The 20,054-nt window shown below is 41.9% G+C and overlaps 1 long non-coding RNA gene across 2 annotated transcripts in view; it reads left to right on the forward strand.

Annotated features, from left to right (window-relative positions):
* Window positions 1-19,578, forward strand: part of LOC119717839 (uncharacterized) — a 26,804-nt gene extending 7,226 nt beyond the window's left edge. Inside the window, exons 3-4 of one of the 2 annotated variants that reach the window (XR_011811673.1) lie at window positions 17,097-17,246; window positions 18,915-19,578. This is a non-coding gene — a long non-coding RNA (uncharacterized lncRNA). Of the gene's footprint in view, window positions 1-504; window positions 577-897; window positions 4,470-17,096; window positions 17,247-18,914 lie in introns of those variants that run through there. The other variant, XR_005268171.2, reaches the window with a different exon arrangement.
* The last annotated feature ends 476 nt before the right edge of the window (window positions 19,579-20,054 follow it).

Below are 20,054 nucleotides of genomic sequence, written 5' to 3' on the forward strand. Positions count from 1 at the left end.
GAGCTCCCTACATCTCTGATGCTGAACGTCTTTTTCTCTTGGCTACGATGTTTTCACCAGCCATGATGTCGCCTTTTCTCTCTTTCTCTCTTCTTACAGTGAGGTTCATTTATGAGCTTGAGTTCATGCCATAGCTAATAGTCTGGTCATTTCCCTTGTGGTACCTGTAGGGATTATCAGTTAATTCCTCATATCAGTTTGTTATTTTTATCTGTGCTGCTGCCTCAAGTTCATTTTCCTTGCTGAAGGGCTGTAGCTTTGTGTATTTAACATAGATACAAAGATTCATTGAGCTTTCTTGCCTTATCGCCTGGAAGTGTTTTCTAAATACCTCCACAAGCTCTTGTTTCTGTGAACTTTGTCCTGCGACTGCAGTGCAGATTTACAAATTGGAACAGAGTTCTGTATTTGTCTGTGGTCAAATTGCTTTGGGATCTTTGGTCCTGTAGCTGAACTTTTCTGTGTGTGTCTTTGAGGACAGTGACACTTGTTCTCTCCCTGCAGAACTAAAACTGGAATGCATTAGTATGTGAGGTGGGGTCAGGAAGTCTGTGCTGGAAGTTATTCTAGAACTGGGTGAGTATTTTTTTATGGGATAGCCTGAAGTGAACAGAGGGACAGAAAAGGGCAAAAATAAATAAATACCTAAATATGCTAATAGGCCATGGTTATGGCACTTGTGATGACTGCAACTTCTCAGCCTCACTGCTGATGGTTCACATGAGGAACATTACTCAAGTTGATTTTTATAGTAGTGGGCTGTATGCTTATGAGACACACAGAAACTTAAAAAAAAAAAAAAAAGTGTAATAGTGTAATTACTCTTTTGTAATTTTGTAATTACTCTTTTCTGTATATAAGTCCTCTATACTTTAATTGGTTTGTTCTCTTCTTCAGTGAATCAGTTAACTAAATACAGCATAACACACCTGCTGTCAGGAAAAGAGCCAGGTACTTCACAAAGTTGACTCGAGTAACGTTGCATTGTATGAGACTTCCGAGATCCAGCAGCCAGCTGCCCTGCAAGTCACAGTGCTTCCTCGCTATGTGTCTGTGAAGAATGGAATTAACTGGCTATGAAAACCACTGTAAAGACACATTTTTGATAAATTCTGCTAGTGGCCAATGGATAGGAAGAAGCTATCTAAGGGAGCCCAGACTTGCTTGCATCTGATGGACACCCTTTGAAATGTGCATTAACTTTCTTCAGGATGAGAAGTGTTTCTTTTCAGGACAGCCACTTGAGTTTTGTAATGTGAGTTTCATTCAAATGTCATGTGAAATCAGGAGTTAATAGGATCCAGTTTTTATAGCATTGTCCTTACACAACTGCACTATATAGTAATCGCAGATTGAGTTTCATGCAGGATCCCAAAATGTTTATTTTACAGCATCCTTCGCTGTTTGTATAGCATTGCTGTGGCCTTTCTCCAGATGGGAACATGTGGGAAAGCAAAAAGCAGGTGGCTCGCTCAAGGACGTGAGAATCTATCTTTAGTGGAGTTAACTGGTGCCTTGCTAGCACTTGTGTTAGCTTTGCTTTGGTCTGAGCAGTCACCTGGGCTGTGTTGCATTCCCTTTGCGAGCTGCTAGCACTCCTTAAGACCGTATTTTGCAGGAAAGCTGTCCTAAGAACGTGTTGGGCCCTGAGGAACAAGCACAGGCAACTCTCTCATGTCTCTTATTTGTGCTGAGGAAAGATAAGCCTTGCTTATGCTTTCTTTCTCGGTTGATTATGATAAGATTTATCTGCCTCAAGTATGGGAGGTGGGGAAGGCACGGTCTAAACCCTTCCTGAGAACTGGTTCCAACACCAGCCAAAATCAAAGCTTCCTTTTGGTGTAGGGAGCTGGTATTTCTGCTCCCGGGTTGGTATAGCTCTGTCTGAAGCATCGTGAGCCTCAGAGTTTTGCTTCTGGATGTGCAGCAGAATTCAGGTTGACACCAAGAGACCATGTTGACTGTAGTGAGGACAGAAACACAGAGCTGGGCAGAACTGAGCATAGACCCAGAAGTCTGGCTTCTCTGGCCTCTGCTTTAATAGCATGGGTAGTTACGGCCTTGGTAAAATGAGGGAAGGAAGACGAGGAGTATCTTCTCATGCAATAGTCTAAAAATATTGAGATATACCATTGCTGAGGTTTTCTAAAAGATTAGAAACTTTTCAGATAACTCCTTCGGCAATAAACATGTCAAAATTTGGAAAATTAAAATAATCTGCTTCTCAGGCACAATGCAAAAATAAATAAATGAAAAATTACAGCTTCTTTTGTAAACAAACCAGAAACCTTAAGGCCAGTTTTTTTTTGTTGCTGGATAAGAACACAGCAGCTACTAACTTCAATAGTTCAGCTTAGGCTTGGTAGAAGGAAATGATAGGTCTCAAGTATAAGCTACCTCACAGGAAGATTGTAATGAAATCCAGCCAGCTTCAAGAGAAAAACAAAAAATATTGATTTTATTCTGAGGAAAGAATGAGAAAAAGAACAGATGTATGGAGTCTTCTGTCCACTTACTGCAGTCTGCAGTGCTGACTTAGAAACAGGCAATGGGTTAGACTTTTCTTCTTGTGCTTCCTCCTGTAGAAATGCCCTGGGTTAGACACTGAAACGATTTGCTTTGGGATAGTACAGGGGAGGGAGAACAAGGACCTCACGCAAGAACTGACCTAAGCTCTGGGAAGGTCTGTATAATCTAATTTACAATAAAATGGTATTTACAACGTTATCAGACAAAGCTGAGCAGTGTTAAGTTAAACAGCATATAATGTGATTAGTGGGGGAGCCGTGCCCATGATGTCATACACATTCTCTGAACTCTTGGAATGGGCAGATAATGTCTCAGGCATTTATTCTCTGGTGACACATTAAAACAAAACAAAAAGTCCCACCTCCATGCAGCTCTGAGGATGGGAGGGAAATGTGTTTGTACACATGCACGCAGCCAGCTCCAGGGGAGCTGACGGCACTGCAGCCAGCTGCTCCCTTTGGAGCAGAGCTCGACCTGTGGTTGCACCCTACCTGCGTGGTGCTGTGTGGTGGTTAAAACAGGCCCTTGGGAGCTGCTTAGGAGCTCCAAGTTCTATTCCTGACTCTGCCACAGAAGTGGGTTTTGACCGCTAAAGCTTTCTTTGCCTCTGGTTACTCCGTTTGTAGCAGGCAAAGGTAGTCAGCCGTGTCTGTAAAGTGCCCTGAGTGAAGAGCTGCATGTAGATGGAAACCACTGGCATTCTGTTCATTATGCAGAACAAATACAGCTAGACCACAAAGAGCTTTGCTGCAGATAACAGCAAGCAATTTCATAGTTTGTAATGGCCCATTCAGAAAAAATTAAATCTTTATCTTTCTGTCTCTCTGAGGCAAGCAAAATGGTATTAAAAATTTTGGCTAGACTAATTAATCTGGTAAGCAATACAAATCCCAGCTATAGGTTCACATCAAAGATAATCCAGCCTGTATTTATTTTAAAGCATGCTTGAACTCCGGTGTAGAGATTGACTAGATAGTATTCCTCATTTCAGTGGTGCATGGAATGAACAGAGGCTAGACTTGAGTTCAGACGGGAGCTACAGATGTAGGGAACGAGACGGGGCCACAGGCAGAGCTGGAAAAGCCTGAAGAAAAGTGGCGGGTGGGAAGGAACAAGTGGGCTTGGAAACCACGGCTCACACATCAGCTCTATTATATGCCAAAATCTACCACAACACTGGTGCGATCTGCAGCTTTTGTCACAACAAACAGTCACCGGCTTGGCTGCAGCGCTGCTGTGTGCTGATGGCAGCGGTGTGGATTTGTTGAGAACTGGCGTGCGTCACTGTCGGTTGACCGCAGAGAAGTCTTTGTTGCTCAGAAAGTGGGAGCCAAACTTTTATCTACGGCTGATGAACCAGGAGCAGGGGCCGAATGTAGAATGAGCAACGTGGATTGTTGGGCAGTCCGATCAGACCCGTGGGATGTGCTGATACCAGCAGTTAGTGAAAGTGAAGCCTCCAGGTCATCAGCTTTTAAATAATCAAGACCAACAGCTTTACTGCAGTAGCGTGATTTAACTCTGTGTAGGTATGTGCTACATCATAGGTGCTGCTTGTATTAAAGAGTCTTTGGGTTAAATAGCATTGCACAGCTTATTTTGAGGGGAATTTTTATTTCAGGCATTTTTACATTAATGTTTTTTCCAGTCCTATTACAAATGAAGTATCTGATCGTTGCAGATGTACCACCAATGGATGATTCTGCATGATGGTACCAGAAAGATGTTTAAAATGACTTAGAATAAACTCTCTAAGAACTGGGCATCCCAGAAACATTCCCAGACACGGAACATTTCCAGGAATGAGTATTTCTGACACTCCCATTTAGAGCCACGTACAAATAGTTACCTGAAACCCAGGCCAGCAGAGAAGCTGCGTGGAGGCAGATTGCACACCGTGCCTGGAGAGCTGGGGTGGGATGTCCTGTCCTGGGCCTCTGGTTACCCATCTGTAAAAAGTGGGGTGTGATGCTTTGTCTGGCCTAGGAAAAGTGTTTGGAATGGCTAGTGACAATTGCCAATTAGGGACATAAACAGTCCTTAGAGTAAAAAAAAAAACACTTCACCAACTGTAGAGTCTGAATATCTTCATGAACAAAATGCTTTCCTCCCAGCTCTCACAGGAAGCGAGTTAATTGGTAGGCCAATAACCATAATGAGGCAGAACCTGGGGTTTTGCATGTGTATAGCGAGATCCTCCCCTTGGGGCCAAACTCCTGTTCCATATTATGAAAGCAGTAAAAGGTCTCCTCAGCAGGTGCTACATAAAGGCATTTCAGCTTTGCCTTTGCAGCGCTGGAATTGCCAAGCTATTGCTTTCCTGAGTCTCCACGTGAATTCCCCAACCCAATGTGCAACAGCTGTGTGAGAGATACAGCCTTGAGAAAAGGGGTGGCAAAAGAACACCACAAATGGGGATTTAATCAAATAGCACAGAGCTGCAAAACAACATCAGCGTGTTTCTACTCAGCTTTCCTTTGGGTAAGGGAGACCCTCTCCGTTTCAGAGTTCAGAGAAGAGAGGTAATGTGCGATTATATGCTATCCAGGGCCACACTGTGTAGCTTAGAGTTAGTGAATAACACTGGATGTGTTAATGCAGTGACATGGCATGGTTTACTTAGAATGATGCCTACAACCCTGAAGGAAGATCTTTCTTTTAACTGCCTGCCTGTCGCTACTGCCTATGTTAGATTTAATGAAGGAATGGTTTACCACAGCACCTAGATTTTAGCCATTCAAGCCAGGAAGTGAATTAGAAGCTGCAGTGAGATGGGGCAAGTCTGAGAGGGTGGAAGTAATTCTTGCAGTATAACTTAATTAGAGCAGAGTAGCATTTCCCTTCCTTCAGACGTGGTTGTGGAAGTAGTTGCTTTCTTCCTTACTGAAGCCTTCTGAAACATAGTTTACACACACACACAAAAAAAAGTTTACACAAAAAAAAAAAAAAAAGGGCAAGAAATAGGGAGAGTTATTGTTTTGGACTTGTCCTCAAAAAGGATACATTTAGCAATGCTTTTTGTTTAATCCTTTTCGAAAGGAAAAATTTGTTGCACGTCAAGTCTACCTGTATGAGTTTCCATGGTGTTTCTTAAGAGCTTTTAGGAAGGCTGTCTTCCTTGTCAAATACTGACTGTGCCTGTTTGATCCGAGTGATTGCTTAGTTATGATTGATGTATGAAACGGTGGAGGAGGTTGCATCAAGGAGAATATAGCTAGCTAACTACTGTGGTAGGATAACGTGTTAGAAGAATCAACACCATTACAAAACTGACTTTTTTTTTCTTAAGTCATAAAAAATTCCTTTTTTTTTTTTTTTTTTTTTTGGTGTATGCACTTTACAGAGTGATCAGAAGCTGAACAGCAGCATCTGTCAGAGAAGATAAATGACTTACCAGCAAATCATTGTACTTAAAAGGAAGACAAAAACCTGTGGAGTAAGGGAATGAGTTTTAAATTAGCCATTTCGCTAAACTTTGCCCTAATGAAGGGCTAATCTTTGGGCCCCTGCAAAACAAATGAGAGCATCTAGTTAGACACAACGGAAACCAGCTATTGAAAAGGCCTTTTCCTTATGAACCTAATTGGCAGCAAAATAGTTCCTTTGGTAGCTGTCTTCATTTAACAATATCTTTCCCTTTTCCTGATTTATATACAGTAAAGTAAGGACTCGCTTAATTACAAACACATTTGCCTTTTTGCAGATTGAAAACTAAATATGCTTGAGTGAGTTTAGCTAGAGCACTCAAAAATAAGGTGCATAAATTCTGCAGCATAAATTCTTCAGAGGTTGCCTGAGAAGAGCTTTATCTGGAGGAATTTAAGGTAGTGTGCACTCCGAAAGCCCTTTCTGTACGTTGAGGCAGCCCTGTGTGCAGGGTTAACTGGAGTGTGGGCCGGCGTGGAGATCAGCTAACTTTACACAAGTTAAAATCTGACCAGGGATTTCAAGGATATTTTATTCATTAAATTAGCTTGTTCTCCTATTCTTATATATAAGGGTAAACCGAATATTTCTTTTTCTAAAATCTGAAGATAGATTTTGTCAGTTGTTTCAGAATCCTAAAGCATCAGGCACTTGATTGCTAGAGGAGCAGGATTGTGCCTTTAAGGCAGAAGGAAGGAATGTGTCAGTCATGGTCCCTCTAAAGCAAGGACTTATCTTGATTATAGAATTAGCGTGGTGGTAGAATATGATCTCATCGCTGTGAAAGATTACGTGAAATATCAACTTGGCTGGCCTTAAAGCAGTTCTTTTCTCAGCTGCATTTGCAGTGCAACAGTGGCCACAGGGTTCTGTAATTTGAAGAGATGGCCATAAAGATATTTTGGAAAATTTGGCTAATTGTACGAATTCCAGTAAACAAATTCAGGGACGGATAAAAGCATGACTGTTTGATGTTTTCTTTGACTTTTTAAATCTTTTTCTAAGACTCTTAGAGCAAGCAAAACTCGAACGCTCTTAACTTTGTAGGACTTATAATTTCTGTCAAAACCTGTGAAAATAGATACTGTTAGATGAAAAGTCCTGGAAGTCAATGTAGGCTGTAATGTAACTTGGTGTTTAGCTGTGCAGAACCTGTCCGTTGGAGGTAAGAATCTACCTGGAAAGCAGGCTTCATCTGAGTAATGAGCTGCCCAATCTGAGGTGTCTGAGGAAAATTCACCAGGTTTATTCATTTGCTTTTTGTTTTACGTCAGCATCTGAAGTGTTTCCTAGAACAAGGAAAAGTACAAAAAGTATTTCTCTACTAAATCACGTGGATGCCTGGCATGTGCACGATGTGTTTGTTTGTTTTTCCAAGGTGCAATTCAAAGACCATACCAATGCCCTGGGCCAAAAGGAAAAATGGGAAGAGATACTCAGACAGCAATGGCCAGGCTGCTCTCATGCACTGATTCCAGCTGTGATCTCCTCAGAACCTATCTCAATGGGAGAATGGCACTGACACCCTTCAGCTCATATGGAAAGAGGATAGGGGAGATCCTGAATACTCCATGTGCAATGTTTGTCCTAAATCCAGTTGCCTTCCCCTGATCCACTTTGTTATTCAGTGCATTAATGTCCTCTCTGTCATCCTGTGACATTTGCAGACATAATCCTGCTCTCATAAATAGTTCGTGCTCCTGCAGCGTTTTCTGTCATACTCAGGAAAAAATAATTAAAAAATAAAAAGCCCTCCACAGAGGAAAGTTCTCACAAACACCGTCTTCCCCCCCAGCACTGTCTCCTTTCAGATTTCTGCCACAGCTTGGACTTGCACCCCTGCTGGGTACAGGGCAGGTTCAGGAGCTACTGCACATTGCTTTGAACTGCACAGCCCATTTGAGAACTTTGGGGCTAGAAAGCCTTTCAGCCTCCCACTTTGTACGTATGTAATGTAATCCATTCGGGTCATGAATATTAGACTTTATGCTCCAATGCAGAGCCAAACCTTTTTTTTTTTTTTTTTTTTTTTTTTTTTTTTTTAATTCTGTACTCAGTTCCGCTTCCCCAGCGGGGCGATAGGTGCCACGCACCATCTGCAGTCAGTGTCAAGTGGCGGAGGCTATGTGGGCATGATCGGAGCCTTGGCTTGATCCCCCACGTCTGTGCAAATAAAACTTGGGTAGATGCTGCCAAGCCGAAGAAAATTATTTCTAGGGGTCCCAGGAGCATTCAAATGACCCCTATGTTTGGAACATAGGCCTTATTCTGAGAGGCCCTATTTTAGGTCATTCTGTGTCTGTTTGCAAAAGCCTGGAAGAATTGTGTTTAGCAGAAAGGGGTTCCCAGCCTTAGCATAGCAGAAGTGTTTTGGTTTTTTGTTTGTTTGTTTCTTTTTTTGTTTGTTTGTTTGTTTTCCCCCCTCTCTGATTCTTTACCAGAAAACTCAGCAGCAGATCTGATTTAAGATGATGTCTGAAGACTGAATTGGGAAGACAGTTGACTTTCTCTGCTGCAAAAAGTGAAACTTCAGTGAAAAGGGATGAGTCATGGGCTTTCTATTTTATGGGCAGTTCATTGAGCTAAAAGAGGAGAACAGAACCTTTTCTAAACTACTCTTTCTTGTAAAATATGCCTAAGCAGAAAACTTTAGTTAATATAATTGAAGTTCTGTTAAAAAGAAATGGTGAAACATAAGGTAGGACTTAGTCCCGTATCTGCGGTTTTCTAGGTAATCCTGTAAAGAGTGGAAAAAAGATGAACCACGAAGAAAAGAAAATTAATGCAGTGCTTTCCAATAGACTGCAGTGGGCGTTGGCTGAGAGTCACGGTTCATTTGACTTGTCTTTTAAAATGTCCTGAAATTTCTGTCTATGTCATTCGCAGTGAAGATGCTTATTCTTACTGGGAGCCTGAGACTGAGAGACGATTTCCGTGCTCCAGAGCTGCAGTGGCCATCGGGAGGTACAGGGACAGGTGTGTGACTGTGATGAAGCACTCGCTGCCCTGCAGCTCTGTGAAGACTGACAGCTTTTTGGGATGAAATAGAGCTGTGCATTAAGGACCTCAAATTCTTTCCAAGGAATCTCACAGATAGTTGAGAGTGAAGACATTGAGTCATTTCTTGGGAGAGGATTTTGTTTTTATATCCTCAATACAGGGTGTTGCCGTAATATTAATCATTATTATGGATAGAAACAAATGCATTCAGGCTGAAGTTTTGACCCAATCTGTTTTTCTGCTTTTCTGCATTGGTATTTGCTGGTGTGAATTGCGTGTTTTTTCTTTTTCTCTCAGTAACAGTATTTCTAATTATGCCAAATGGGAACAGCAGGAAATGGCATGACCCGACTCTACAAGCAAGTCAATTTTTTAAGTTTTGAAGCTATAAAGGACTTTTTTTTTTCCCCCAAAAAATATTCAGATGTTAATGTAACTGTGAGGTCATTTGTTCTTTCTCTACTGTACTGTTCATTAAGTTGTGGTCTTTGAGAGTTCAGTCTAGGGGAAAACACACATTTGCTTGTGTTGCTTCTTTTAGGATTTAAATTCTGTTAAGCTACACAAAGAATAGTTGGTCCTTGAGAGACTGGGCACAAAACTACATTTTGTGTGGTTAACGTGCTTTAAGCTCTTGATTTTTCTGCTTGTGCTATCTCCTGTCAGGTCTCTTCTACATTCTCCTCTGAACTGGTTTCTGTATTACAGGCTGTGGTTCTCCCACTTGTGCCTCAATGCCAATCCCATTTTTCATTCTGCTTTCCTAAACCATCACTTCTCGGGTTCAGAAACCTTCTTTAAATTCACATTGTCAGCCATATTCAGAGTTAGTAAGCTGCAATATATTAAAATAACATCAGCTTCTCTGCCTTCTCTTCCTTGTCTGTTGTCTGTCTTCTCTATCTTGGCTTGCACGCTGCCAGCATTTCAGAGCAAGCATCAGCTCCCTGTTGTGCATTACACAGTACCTCGTTACTTGGCATGTGGTAACTTCTGTCTGAGTCCTGGCATATTCTTAGCAAGTTCTTCTTCCTGTTCGTCAGGCTGGATGCGCTGAAGAAGCAGTGTCTAGATCTGGATTGAATCTAGGATGAAGTTGTGAAGTTCAGGACTGAAATTGCAGAGGTGCGCTCTCACCAACAAGGTTCTGGGCCTGAAATGGGAGGCCTACGTTTGGTCACCTGCTCCATCACTGGAGAGGAATGGAGCTGTTCCAGGCTGTTACCAGCTTAACAGAGCTTTTAGTCTCTTTACAATGTTGTGTGTGTGTGTGTGTGGGGGGGGGGGGGGGGGGGTGAGGCTTTTTAATTCTGGATTTGAAGCAATTGAGTTTCAGAAATTTTGGAAACGATGAGAGACAAGAATGCACTTCCTGCAGTGCATCTCTCCCAGCTCTGAAATTCCCGCCTGTGTTGCCACAGAATGGCTTAAAGGCTTCAACCTCTGGCTTTGAGCACCGGATACTTCATGTGCCTTTCACTATCCCCACCTTTGTTAAGGAAAATGTTATGACGTGCTCCTATCATGTTCACAACTTTCTTTCTTTCTTCTACTGATTATTTCCTCCTAGCACCAAAACAAAATTAGACCTGCAAAGAAGATGTTAAATCAGAAACATCTCTACGCTGCTGGCAAATCTCTGCAGTCAGGCTGAGGAGCCCCTAGACCTTATTTTAACTTATTCTGCTTTACACTGATGTCATTTAATTGATTTCAATGGGTTACTTTGGTCAGCTTAGTGTCAGGCTCAGAGGCTATGGCAAATACTTGCGTGTTGCTTCACATCAAAGCTTCACCTCTCGGTACAGCTGCCCTCCCTCATCCTTGGCAGTGAGAAAGTGTAACGCCCTCATAATCTCTCTTCTTCCCTAAACCTAAAAGTGCAAAAGGATTTTGATCAGAAACTGTCAAAGGATTGGGCTTGTCTCAAAAAAAAAAAAAAGTTGAGGCTAGAAACATTTGTCTAACATTTTCTTTACGGTCCTAGGGAGGGGTCTGGGCTTTTCTTTTTTGACCCTGTGCTCTTGCATTGCCAGTTCTGCTGTGCATCTTTTGTGGGCTAAAGGGGAATTGCTTTGAATCATCTCCATCTGCTTGCCAAGAGCTGCTGCTGCTGTCTCAGCCCTGGGACAAGGAGCAGATCTTCTGTCCATGCTGACTAAGAAGGGGAAGAGAAGAGACAGGAGTTTCCAGGATTGGTGGATTGATAAGTATAGCCTAAGAGTGGAACTGAGAGATATCTTGATGTTTTGGGGATGATGCTTTGGGGTGATCAAAACTGTGTGAGGATTACAGAATTCATCACAAAGACTTTAGAAGCAGTAAGTTACTTGAAAACCATGTCTACTTCTGTCTCTTGGTGTATCAGCCAGTGTGGTGATGTACAGGGGCAGCAGGGAATAAAATGTGTGTAGCAAAAGCTAGGAGGATTGAGGTTTAGGCTCCCCTTTACTGGAATGCAAGTACAGCTTTGTAGGAGTCAGGGTTTGTCTGCATTGCTTGTTTGAGGATTGTAGGTACAAATTTTATATTAAGGATGTCTTAGCCACCCTCCTTAGTTCTCTGATCCAAGCACATCCACACTGCAGCAGAAGTGTAGACCAAGTTTTCTTTGCATTGGAAACTTTTTGTGTGTGTCATTTACACAGACCCCCCAAACTACTCGGCGGTCTCAATGCCTGCTTCCTGTAGTGCAAACCTATAGCTAATTCCGTTGTTGTTGTTGTTTCTTTAAGGGGGTTTGAATCTTGTTTAAATAAATTTTGAAATGTCTTGTTCTTCAGTCTTTGGATAGAAACGTCCAGCAAGTGTTACACCAGTTTAAGGGAATGTGCTTTTCTTGAGCTGCTGAGACTGTCTATGTTTTTCATTAGGTTCTCTTCTTTTTTTTTTTTTTCTAGCTTTCTTTTTCTTGGTCTTCACTAATCAAATTGAACTTAATACTTGAATCAAATTCTAAACTCTGATGTTCAAAGAGGATTTGTGATCAGGCTGAAATAATTAATCCTGTCCCTGCTGAACCCACCTAATCTACCTGCGACTTGTTTTCTTGCCCTTTTTAGTGCAACGTTTCTGTCACCCAAGCAAGAAAAATAGATCTTCACATGCTTGGCCGATCCATGTAAGCCACTGTTTAGTGAATGGGCCCTTTGGTCTGTCATTTTTTTTTCTGCTTGTTTGATAAACTTGAGACATAGTTACTTTGAAGACTGGGCATTATCTACCTGCTCTGGGAACAGTTCCATGAAAACTGAGATTGGATCTCTGGGCTGCTGACAAGCTAATTTTGGACATTATTGCAAGCCTCAAGGTCAGTGTGCCTTTCAACAGCAGAATAGAATTTCTGGTGCATTCATCTCATTTTAAATAGGTCTCTCTAAACCCGAGTTACACTTTCTTAGTGGTGCGAGAGCTCAAGCACATGTACATTGCAGAGGAGTTTAAAAAATATTGAGGTAGGAAAGGAAGAAGACCTTGTTTCAAACTTTGGAGAGGGAATTAAGTAACAGCAGGAGTCTTCGCCCCTGTGAGCCTCCATCCAAACTCTGGGTTAAGAAAAATACTCACTGTGTTGTAACGAAGCTGAAAAGAACTGGTGAGCGTGTTTTCTGGGAAACAACTAGATGGGTTTCTGGAGTGATTTTTGTTCTGTAGTTTACAGGCAGTACCACAATAAGCCCGTTTAAGGCAGTTTTAGTGAGGAGGGGAGACTGCAAGAATGGGGATGCTGAGCTCTGTTTCTCCAGGGCAACCTGGGGGTGTTGAGCTGAGACGAGATGTGAGGCTGGTGGGACTGGTGTGGTCATGGGTCCCACTCCTCTCCGACTGCCCCGAGAGCCTTCACCCCTAGAATTCTGGCCTGGCAGTCAGGGAACAGTGCAACTATCTGAAAGGACTGCTAGGTGGCTTCTGCTGTACTGTCAGAACACACCGACCTCTTTCTTAATTGCCAATTAGTCCTGGTCAAGCATCTAGGCAGAGTACTACCGAGGTGTGTGGTGAGAATGTACAGAAATTTCATCTTGCATGCAGACAAGCTGGCAAAGATGCCATCTTGCTACAAATAATAAATGATAATACAATTTAGCTGTGCTTGACAATGGTAGTTAATGTTACCTACAAGCTGCCCTCCTTTGTTCAGACTTGCTGCTTTTTTTTTTTTTTTAGTGCTAAGTCTGGAAAGCAGAAGTAGCTGTTGGGCTTGCTGGAGCTTTCACCAGCAAAGGTCTAAATACATACACAGCTGGTTGGAGCTGAGCAGAGCTGGGACTGAGAGGACCAGCAGCTGGAACTGCCTGGGTTTTCAAGCAATAGGGTGACAAGCATAAACAAGGGGAGTTACAAGAGTAGTCTCCAGTGCATTCATTTTTAAGCACTGCAGGTTAGGAAACAGAGAGGGTGTGTCCTGCAGACCAAGAGATATGTGTCCTGATACACTTGCTGTGCATGAATGTGTGCAAACTGTTATCTCCGTGCTTTGGTTTCTCCAGGAAATGGGGGAAAATTGTAGTTAGATGAAATATGCCATGTCAATTATTTTTCTTTCTTATGAAAGATCCTTCCTCTTTCTCCACGCCCTGCAATGTGTGCCGTGTTTTGCATGCTGTTTCTCTACCCTCTGACTTGCTGACCTTCTTTGGGCAAATAAAGGCCTGATGTAACTTCCCCTGAGTCCCATCTGACACCGCTGCCTTTTGATCCCATCAGAGCAGTTTTATGATGACTGGAGGGAGCGCTGCAGAGCTCTCGAAGTTCAGTTCTTTGTCTGCCCACGGTTGACCCCCACTGTCTGGAAAATCAAAACTGTGTCTGGAGAGAGTCTCCTTGGCTGTTGGAAAGTGGCAGAGAACGGCAGCTATATTTAATCTTTAATAAATGACCAATATTAGGTGTTTATGGAATGTCTGCAATAGTACATAGTAGTAACAACGTTAACCTGCACTTTAATACTATTTTCAAGCAAGGGGAAGGTACTGTTACTTTTAATGAAGTGCTTATGGCTTTGTTGATTGCAGGAGCGTCCAGCTCCCCGTGCTGTAGGACTACAGAGAGCCTGAAGAGATGATGTTCAGCTCAGGTTTGTGTGTTCAGGCCTACCTGGTGAGACAGGGATTAATGACTGCTGAAATCTCGCCTCCAGATCCTGCATGATTAGACTGGAAGGTGGCAGGTCTCTTGCAGGAGCAACTTTCTCCTCCACAAACGGTTCTGTCATTTTGGGATGAGACTTGTTAAGGCCGAGGTCTCTGGTTTGGCCATGTTGGGGTCAGATCTGTTTGTGTTGAGTCAAGATCTGGATAAATTAAAAACAAAGAAGCTCAAGACTGGTCTTTGACGATTTATATCCAGACTGTTTATCCGTGAGTTTTGAAGAAATTTGTATCCGAGGGTTGGATTTCAGGAAACTCTCATTTGGGGAGTGACTGCTAAAAGTGTTGCAAGAACCCTAGAAACCAGAATTCTTTGTTCATGAGCCATACACAGTGCAGACAACAGCAACAGCAGCACTCTGTTTCCCCAGGAATTGCAAATAAGCTTAACCCTGAGTTGGAAAGACCATACTCTGGAGAGGCAAAAGGAAATTCAGTATCTGAGCTAAGTGTGTTCTGACTTCCTTGGGAGAAAGTCTGCCAACTGCACAAAGTTATGATGATGATGTGACGAGGACCCACTGTCCACTGAGGCCTCCACGAGCCAATGACGTTCATGGAGGACTCCAAAATATGCAGTCCCACAGGGTGGGAGGCATGGAGGTAGGCAGTAGGCCTTTATTATTCTTACCCCGCTATACTTGGATGCCTTGGAGAGCTTCAAGGTAAAACTTTTGATGTCCCTTTTACAATGATCTGTTTCTTTACGTATTTTGAAATATCTGGTTCCAATGGTACTAAAAATTTGCTGTGACTGAGAACTTTTCCAATGCAAAGTACTTGTTAAAATACAACACGTGTCCAGGCCAGACTAGACCAGGCTTGAATAAAGATTGTACTATTCTCCAAAATATATTGAAAGTTTGGCAATTTTCTTGAGCTTACAAAGTAACTTTCCATTGAAGTCTAATTATAGGCTTAAGAGTAGAAAGGCTTTCCTGTTATATAAAAAATAATAGTGACCTTTACGAGGTCCGGTCTGTAGTTTTGAAGGCTGATGCTCAGGGATGTGTTGCTATTTGTCTCTCTTTTTTTCCCCTTCTCTTTTCAGCAAGTAATTCTAAAAGTGTCATTTTTTCCAACCCCTTTTCTGAGCAACGCCATTTGTGTTTGTCAGCCCAAGCTTCATCCCGGTGTGATAAATGTTCACACTGCTCTATTTGTTACCTTTCTATGTGCTGCATTTTTGTCTCCCTTAGCGTGGGTCTGTTTTCATTCTTACGGTATGCTGTTTGGCCCTAGCTTATGTTTGTCTTCCCCAGCTGGAGGTGGATGCCACATGCTACTACTTCTTAATCTGTTCTGTTTGAGGGAATTTTGCTACAGTACCAAGCAGGTGGCATTTTCTGATAAAAGCAAAGGTACTCTCTCTCTTTTTTTTTTTTTTGCTATCAGCATAGTCCTCACAGTCAGGCATTTGGAGTCTGAGAGTCAAAAGTTGCTTTTTATTTATTTGCCTATTTCCGATAGCCTTAATGCAGCTACCTGGGCTGCCAATCTGTTAAATTAAGCTCTGGATCCCCAGTGCTGCCGGAATGTAGGTTCCTACCCCAAAGCTGTGTTTGAAGTCATTTATGTCAACTGTTTTGCACCTCAGTTATGAAACTGGACGTAATGCTATCTGAACAACAGTGTCATCGGACAGAAGAACATGCATTTGCAATGTATTCATAGTATTTGTGAGTCTTCTGTCAAAAGATTAAATGGGGAAAAGTTATGGGGGAAATGGTGTGCGTTGCTGCTTTTAGTCATTACTCTCACATATTTTCCTAATGGCTGTTTTTTGCTCAGGAGCTGACGGATTTAATTTGTTCTGTAGTTTGTGGAACACAGGTGCAGCCCTGAGAAGTGATAAATGCCTTTCTTGAGCACTTCCATTAGCTTCAGCTTCTCACAGGACTGGGCCTACAGTTTATTATTGATAACCCAGATACTTTGTTGATCTCCTACTTGTAGGAGATGTTCTGTGAAAAACTATCTTCTTTGATTCCAGCAGGCTTCACAAAATTCTTTCTGTTGAAGTTTAGTTTATTATTTTAGGGTTTTCCACTACAAGTGAGATTTATGCTGCACAGTGGTGCCAAATCAGGGCAAGAGCTCAAAGCCTTTAGTACAAAATATTTTCTGCAAGTGCTTGATACACCAGATAAATTCAATCGAAAACAGCTATTCAAATCTTCCTAGAGCAAATACCAGGCAGATTTTTCAAGGAAGGCTTGTGTATGTGCTTTATTTTTACTTTTATCCATGGTTTCCTCATCCTTCTTTCCTTAGCTTAAATTTGAAAGGCCTAAAATTGTACTTTTGTTGATCTTATAGGCTTTTCTGTTTGGATCCATATATTCCTTATAGCTCCTGGGGAAATAATCAAAAGCAAAATTCTTCTTATTAATTATAGGAACTCAGTAATTAGACTAGCTCTTTCTGACATACATGTAATAAGGCTAGGAATATACTTCTTTATTTGGAACCTTAGATTCAGATCTTGAATTCATTATACTGGCAAATAAACTACTTTCTTGTAGTGCCATGAAGCTTTTCCACTACTGAAAGGGAATAAAACAGGGCCAAAAAGGCAGGTGAGAGGGACAGAAGAAGACGACTCATATTTTCTTCCTAAAGAATGCATAAATGCTGGTGTAAGTCTTATCCAACATGAGGTATGTAAAATATTAGAGATGTTCCTTCTCTATCAAGTTTCATTTTTGCTTCAATAAATAGTCCAGATATGTTTTAGGAATTCTCTATCCTAAAGGTAGCTGTGACTTGGAACAACTCAATCTCAGGAATCTCTGTAGAGCTGCTGCTTTCAAGAGAAATACACGGTCTGATTTTCCAAACAAAGGGTGTGAGATCATTATTAAAGTCATTCCTTTTCTCCTATCTTTGTATGCTTGTGTGTGATTTTGTAAAAATGAGCTAGCACCATTAGAGGTTAGTGTCTTCCCCTTATTTATGGGCTGTTAGGATGATTTACTGTTCGTATTGCAGCAGCACCGAGAGCTCAAGCTTCCCATACGCTGGGCACCGTGCAGACAGCGAGTGAAGTTGGCTCCTGCAGGGAGGACTTGCTGTTCGTTGGCTTCAGCCCTGCCTGGGGAGGAGTTGGCCTTGCTCCTGAAGCTCTCCAAAGGGATGGAGGTTTGTCTTGTCACTGTTCTTGAAGCAGTCTGGTTTCTTTGTATTCCCCACTTGCCTGTAATCTGTCAGGTTAACCTAACTCCATGGGTTAGCCCAGGGGGGTGTTTGTGTGCGTTAATCCTAAAACCATGCTGAGAAAAAGAGGGTTGAAGAGTACACATTATTTTGTGTCCTTCCAGTGGTGGTACTCCTGTCTGATTTTGATTTGAGCAGGTGAATGACTCGATAGCCCATTAGCAAGAATTTGACCTACTATGTTCCCCGTTTCCCTTTCCAGCTCAGTATAATTTATGTGGCAATTATATTTCAGTTGTAACTCAATTCCTGGTTTTGTTCTTATTACAGAAGTTAGTACTGAAAGGCATCGCGCTGACAGAGGGCTTGGAATAACCACCAAGCTATTTGTCTGTTTAACATACAATTTTTCAAAGACAGCATTTTAATGAGTGGGAGAACACAACTGGGCTAACTGTACTTTAGAAGCTCAGCTCTGGTTTTCAGACTCTTTGAATTTCAAGCTGTAACATCAATGCTGAGTGATACCACTAAAGAACTGTGAAATGGAGAGCTACCCCCGTTCCCCCCTCCTCATCCCCCCTGCAAAATAAAAAGCAGGGGAGAAAAACAATGCTACTCTGACTTATTTATCTTTATCCAGTTCCTCTGTCAGTAAGGGGATAAAGCGAAAAATTCAGAACAAAGTAACTTAAAAAATCAAAGGATTAAACCCCTATGTATGTGATCCTGATGAATTGGATGATTCAGAAGATGTTAACCAGAGCAACAGCTGTAATGGAAGGAGAGCCTGTAACAAACAGGTTTTCTGATTTATCGGGGTAATCAAGCATAGAAGTGGGCAGGCACTGGGTGGTACAGAATACCAACATTTTTTTGTGCTGCCTGGGAGATATATTTGAACCTTTAGGGAAGAATTGCCCCCCCCCCCCCCCTCACCCCCCCCTTAATTCCACTGCATATTTTTTTTCTTCTTTTCCTGAAAGTGTAAGTAGGGCACAAGCATTGCTTTGAATCTCATTTTTAAACTTGTTTTAAATCTTCCTCAACTTAAAATGGTTATTGCTTGTTTATTGCTGTTAGTAATGGAGCGACCTCACAGGAGACTAATCCTGCTTCTGGAGAACTGCGTTCCCTAACATAAGGGAGGAGGCAATATGTGCAATATGTGAGGGGAAGTGGGCAAATAGAAATCTGGATGTGCTGGGCTGCTTAGAGAAATGCAACAAGTACCCTCTGCTGTTTTCAGTGTGGTTTGGTTTGGTAGCAATTAACGACCTTTGAATTGAAAACTTTTTAAAAGAAATCCCTAAGATAACTCTTAAAAATCACCTTTGATGGCATTTTCCTTTCCTGCTAGTGCAACGTCCCAGCCTCTCTTTTATGTGTGAAATCAGCAGGAGCATGATGCAGGCCAAGTTAACATCACTTGACTGTGCCCATGTGCTTAACAATCTATGTTCAGTGTGGTGGGACCGAGGTTTTCACCAAATTTTGTCTCTTATAATGCACGTTACATTTTAAGATGCTTTGCATTCAGGGAGTGTTCCCTGCAGTAGAGGCTTGATGCTCCCTGAAATCCCTCAAGCAGTATAGCTGCTGAAAAATGCCACATCTTGGTATTTATTGGACTGGGATTTTTTTTTCATGTAGAGATGTTTCCTTCTTGAGATCAAATTCCTGAAGAGAAGCCCTACCTTGGCTGGACAAGACCAGTGATTCCAGTGATTTTGAGCTCACAGAGGTCTGGTTGCGTCATCTATTTCTTCCTCTTCATTGTTGCTGGGTATTTTCCCAACAGCACAAAGTGCTCATTTCAGTTTCCCATGTGGTGATGGCAGCCTCTTTCACATGGCCACAGCACCTTCTGAAGCTCCCTCTGTGCAACACCAGCCATAAGTAATCAGCATATATAAATTCCAGCCACTTGGGACTGGAAGGAAGAAAACACTGAATCACCTCTCCCCAGCGTTTGTTTTCATCAGTATTGCTGTATTTTCTTAGTCTTAAGATCTTTTTCAGTAGCACGTTTGTCTGTTGTATGTTTGTTAAGAAAATAATTTTTATTTGCTTGTTGCAAGGAGGAAAGTTCACTGCATGCATGTGATATTTGTTTGGTTTCCTGATGTGGTTCCTGAAGCCAGAGTGCAAAAATATTGATACAGCCTCTCGAGATGATTATTGTAGGGAAGTAGTCTTTTCGATTGTGTGTGCATGCAGTTGCCCAGACTTACTTTTTTATTATTATTATGCGTCCCTTAGAGCAGGGGGTTTAGTGATAATATTCTTTGTTGCGTTTTTTTTTTTTTTTTTTTTTTTTTTTTAAACAAGATGCATGGTGTTGTGGTAAATAATTTTTCTGCAAGCGTTTGAGTGAAGCTGTTCCCTAGTTGTGAGTTTAGTACTGTTTCTGTTCCTGAACTGGATGCGAGTTCAAAACCTTTGTCTGTTCTCAGCTTTCACTACTTGCTAGTTCTGCTGCTGGGTTTGCTGCAGTTCCTGTGTGAGATGAATTTTTTGTGCCTGGGAGCCCAGTCACAGGCTGAGAATCCATTCCACGAGGCAGAATCCAGTATCTGCCTAAATGAGAGACCTCTTAAAAATAATGTTGGAATAGTATCACAGGGCATCCAAACAAGAAAAAGAAATTAAAAACAAATGAAGAAAGCAGACTGCCTTTTGTGCCTTCAGGTGGAGTAAATCTGGGCTTTCATAAATATTTTCCCTGAGTTTGTGATTTCATAGCTGAGTGCCTCCCAAAAGAACCACCTCTTTGCCAGTTTTTTACCAGCC

This window comes from Anas platyrhynchos, chromosome 10 (genome assembly GCF_047663525.1).
Source record: "Anas platyrhynchos isolate ZD024472 breed Pekin duck chromosome 10, IASCAAS_PekinDuck_T2T, whole genome shotgun sequence".
Classification (NCBI taxonomy): Eukaryota; Metazoa; Chordata; class Aves; order Anseriformes; family Anatidae; genus Anas; species Anas platyrhynchos.